General features: G+C 37.2%; 1 non-coding gene across 1 annotated transcript; it reads right to left on the bottom strand.

The window, feature by feature from the left end:
• Positions 1–1428: 1428 nt before the first annotated feature.
• LOC136462117 (small nucleolar RNA snoR60) lies at positions 1429–1502 on the bottom strand. Its single transcript, XR_010760636.1, has one exon. It is a non-coding gene; the product is annotated as a small nucleolar RNA snoR60 (small nucleolar RNA).
• Positions 1503–5469: the final 3967 nt, after the last annotated feature.

The following is a 5469-nucleotide window of genomic DNA, read 5'->3' on the forward strand; positions in this document are numbered from 1 at the left end:
CTGCATGCTGATGACATCACATAAAAAACTCAATACGTTTATTTCAAAATGTTGTAACTTCCGAACATTGTATAATTCCATCTGCACCGGTGTGTTTTACGCGACGAAACGAACAAAACTAGATCCCACTTACATATGTTTTGAAGATTTTTTCCTAGTGCTAATTTATCTATACTAAATTATGTCATAACTTATAACTTCTGCAATTGAATAACTTATGAACATAAATTTTATAGAATAGCTTATGTACAAAAGTTGTGTTCGATAACTTTTGTACATAAGTTATGAACTTTTGTGATCCATGTTTTAGCATATATTAGTTAATCTTTCCTTCATGTTTAATAACTTTTATACATAAGTTTTGTTTCATAATTTTTGTGCTTCGGAGCTTTGAGAAAAGTTATATGTTACAAGTTGTATGTTATAAATTTTATGATACAAGTTATATGTTATTATAAGTTAATATATATATAATTGGTGCTCGAAAAAGAATCTTCAAAATATATGCAAGTGGGGTCTTACTTTGTTTGTTTCGTCGCCTAAAACACATCGGTGCAAACAGAATTTAAATTAGATACACCACTAATAAGTTAGAACAATTTAAAGTAAATGTTTGCTATTTTTTAGCTTGCACCTGCATGACGTCACGCATGCAGCAGTTGGCTAGTTTTACTGATCGCCAGAGCCCAGAGGAGCATCCAGAAAGAGAATGAGCACCGCACAGTGGGAATGGTTTTTTTTTTCCAAAAAAAGAAGTTGTGCTCCCTGTCGGAAAATCGTTGGCAAGAACAAAAGGGAGTTGCTATATTTCAGTCGTCTGAAATATAGCATTTTTTCAGGCAACGTCTTAGGGCCATCAGATCTGGATCCAACGATCATATTCAAAGCTGGTTGTTTCTGTACACGGGCAATATTAACGGATCTGCGAATCAAACCCGCCAAACCTTACCGGGTCCGCCAAACCTTAACAGACGCATGATCCAATACCCGCTAACTAAAGTTGGTGCTCGGCTGGGCTAGAATTGAACTATTGGCCCAGTAAACACACTCTTTTGAAGGGTTGCCCAGTAAACACACTTAACGTATCTATCCCAGTGTAGAACGAGTCTCTACCACAAATTAAAATTGACAGAGTACAAATTTTATTCCACTGTTGCAAAAATAGACAATGAATATGATCTTCAAAAGTTACAACACAAGAATATGAAAATTGCACGTTTTAAATAGTGCAAATACTATATATTGTTACTACAATTATATTGTATATGTATATAAACACAGAAGAGAAACTAATAACTAGTATTATAAATCCATCAAGCAACAAACTGTTCAAAATTACAATGGTCCAAACAGGCAATTGCGGGTTATTTATAGATATCACATACACAGTTGGAACCATATATAAATGAGGAAACAGAGGGCATAACAGGCATCAGAAACTCGAATCTGCATCATCCAATTGATGTCCTGAAGGGGAATCTGAGTATGCTCATCATGTGCTAAGACCAATATTGCCAAATTAGAAATAAAAAGAACATAAAGGCAGAGAATACGGGTAAACAACTCTCAATTCAACAATGTGACAGACAAGTGAATCAGACACCAGGTTGCAAGGAAATGATAGAAATACCTGGTCAGGCTGTGCTACATCAGAGAAGATAGCATCAACCATGCCAACCAATATCCAGTGCCTTGTCGGGTACCTGACATCCTTAGTAATGGAGATCAAATTGGTCCTCTTCTTTGCCATGTTGACAAGGTCTCTTCCACTCCTGTGGGAGAACTCAATTGCATACACCGGCCAATTCTGCAAGACTGCAAGAGTGTCCAAACTCCAAACTCTTAAGACAACGTACTACCATTGAACTAATACACAATCTGACAATAGTAAGGACCATGCTACAGCAACTCCTGGAGACATGTAAGCCATATTTTCTAATGGACCAAACCTGCTCACTTGCAGCAGCATTAGCAGTAGCTGCTATAGCTTTTTGCCTCTATTTTACTGTAGCACTGAACTAGCAGCAGCTACCTGATATAAGCACCTGAAATCTGCAGCCCGCACAGAATAGAAGCAGCAGGTAGAAGATTGTAGCAGAGAAGGCTTGCTTGAGATCCATAGGATTCCACATTTCCACTTGTGGTAACCACTAATGAAATGAGTGCGCCTGTTGGAGAAACAGAGTATAATTGGCAGATCAGTTGAGTTAGATGGAAACAGAAGCTACTACAGCATGGCATCTCCACTTTAGACAGAACTGGAGAGGCATCAAATAAGAACAATAAAAGGCAAACGCATAGTACTGGTGCATATGGTGCAAAACATAGACCGATACTTACACTTGAGCTGAATGTCACAATTATCCTCTCTATGATATAAACAAAAAATTCCTCCATCTTCTTCCCCCTGGCTCAGTAGCAACCCACAAATTTTATAACAGCTATACTAGGCATACGCTTGGTGCCTTGCTGCAAAAGGCAAGGATGTCAAATGAAACTATGCAATTGCCCAAATAGCATTGAGCTACATGTGTGTTGACACAAATAGTAAAGCAACGCACTAATAAGTAGATTGCAGGTGGAAGACATTCTCTAGCAGAAATCTACAGTCAGATTCACAGTCAAAGTGCAGACCAAATTATTGCTACCTATCTGACAAAAGCAATAAGGAGAGAACATAATTCATACAACCATACATGCTTTGAACTGAACAAACAAGGAATGAAAAGAACCTAAAGTCTACAAAATCACAAAAGCTGAATGTGTAGAATGCCATGTTCAGCTCCCCTAGTCCAATGTTTTTCAAGATAAACTAAAAAATGTCTACAAAAAATGACTATGAAGGCAATCAAATATCTGAGTTTGACTATTACTTTGCCTTGAAATACTACTCTGAATTTTTTTACATATACTTCTTAAAGCCGATTACGCGGATTTACTAAACAAGTAGAGTTTTCCCTTGATAATTTGATTGACAAAATTTGTTTGCATGAAAAATTTGTTTGCCAAAGATCACCATTTTACCTAATGATGGACAACTTTCTATATATATCTTCTAGTAATACAGTTGCAAAATACTAGTTGATAGTTTAGACTTCACATGTAAAATATTGAATCAGACTACTAGATCAATATTCACACCAAACTTTAGTAAGCCATCTAAGATAGATCACAATATAACATGTAAGGTACAGCTGTATATAGCCATACATGCACATCAGTAAGCAAAAGCCAAGACTTACCTCCAACGAGCAACTGCAGCCCCTTCACATGCTTTTGGACAAAAGGGACCCCCTGTTCCAAAGAATCAACAAAACAACAAACAAAGATGTGGTGTGTGTTGGCACAAATAACAAGAAACAAGCACTGTGCAACAAGAACTCAGATAGACAGAAGGTTTATCTATAGTTGTTAGCTGCTTCTAGGGCTGGGAGAGAGAGACAGAGAATGGTTGGTTGGGTGGGTGGGGAATAAGAGAACCAGACAGTGATCTAGGTCCAGGCAATGGCAAAAAAATCACAAAGAACACAATTACAAGGACAAAAATGTGGTCTATATTGGCACAAATCCCAATTAACAAATTACAATTTTTTTCTATAGAAGGACAAAGTGTGCATTTAGAGAGAACCTATACTGACCATTGGTTGCTGAGAAGTAGGGCTAGGCAATGCACTTGAGCACAACTCTTCCTTCACACAAAACTTGAACCCTTATCCTGAACAACCTCCTCCCTGCTTTTGACATATGCAGAACTTTTAGGAAAAAGCCCAAGATGCTAAAATAGGCTCCATTCAGTAAGCAGTTCGTGGACAATAATCAGCAGTGAAGAAACACACTGGTTGCTGTTGTAAAGATATTTAGGGCCAACACAGAAACACAAATCAAAGAGGACAAATGAGAGGTGTGTGTTGACCCAAATTACAAAAAACACATTTGAATACGTTTTAGCACAGATCACAAGAGACAATTTTTTTCTATGGAAGGACATATCACAATTTTTTCTATGGAAGCACAATCACAGATCACAAGAAACATTTTTTTCTATGGAAAGACAGATCACAACTTTTTTCTATGGAAGCACAATCACAGATATGTCTAATATTCTGAAAAATAATTAAAAAGTTTACAGTGATTATGCAACTAATCATGACTTCACTAAACATGGTTCCTATGCGTTAACTTATGCATAGGAACCATGACTTCACTAAATATGACTTCACTAAACGCCTTCTCACAGTTTTCTAGAACAAGGCACTATAAACCATAGAACCAAAGTAGCAGAGCAACTTCAGTGCACAAGAATAACACTGGTTCTCTTACCCAACAGGCATACACAATTAGGCACTGATGAGATGCAAAAACATCCTACCAAAACCTGTAATGTAACAAATTAGCTATGCACTACAAAGCCTTTAAACAAGCAGACCACTAGTTAGTCCTCACTCCTAGCTTGCTTAGAAATTGTAAGCATCCCACAAATATAGTTGACACAAGGAAGCAAAGCCCCACCTGTTAACTTGTTAATGCAATTATATTGTATTTTATATTAAAAATTACAAGACACAAATATGAAAATTGCACATTTCAAATAGTGCAAATAGTACTCGTTCTTAATGCAATTTTATTGTGTATGTATATAAATACAAAATCTGGCTCATGCGTATGGAGCCTGCGGACAATACAGTTAACTTGTGCTACTGAACAAGTCTTTTGCAGACAGAGAGGGTGCATTAGTGGCAGCAAAAGCATATCAGATGTAATTTGCTGAATATTTAATACAAAAAATTAATAGGAAATGAAGTAGACATGCACAACACAGGACAATTAGCAAGGATGACTTGTTTATCAGCATTAACAAAAATAGAATGACAAACTGAGACACAACCATAGAAACAAGGATGACTTTGTATAGTGCCAAAGTGTGTGTGTAAAGAAACCATCTACCTCTGAACTGCAAATGCCTTCTCCACTGGGAACAGCTAGTTGTGGTCTCCCCATACAATCAACACTTCTTGCACAATGCACGCACGACCATGACAAAAGTTTAGTCACAGGCTCACAGACAGAACGTCATCTGATAGCGAAGACAACCTGTGTTTTAACAATACCTGAGATATTGGTGTCACTTGGAACTTCTATGTTTCAACCGTAATCCCCTTCAGGAGATCAATGCACGAGCATGACATAAGTCGTTGTTGTAGTAATCACCAATATGCATAGCTTCATCGGGTTGCACTCCTAATAACTTGCAGGCCTTCCAAGAATATTGTAGGGTTTGGCTTTTCTGCTGTAACCTGGAAGTTGAGCGGCATCCAAGGAACTGAGTTTAAGAAAGCAATAATAGGAAAATCAATAGCTAAAGTTTAGAAACAAGCACATATAAATACAAGGACAGAGCTTAATTAGTAAGATTAGTTAAACAAGCCCATATAGTGAATATTCTGAAATGGAAACCAGCCTCAGCAGATA

The sequence above is a fragment of the Miscanthus floridulus genome, chromosome 6 (genome assembly GCF_019320115.1).
Source record: "Miscanthus floridulus cultivar M001 chromosome 6, ASM1932011v1, whole genome shotgun sequence".
Classification (NCBI taxonomy): domain Eukaryota; kingdom Viridiplantae; phylum Streptophyta; class Magnoliopsida; order Poales; family Poaceae; genus Miscanthus; species Miscanthus floridulus.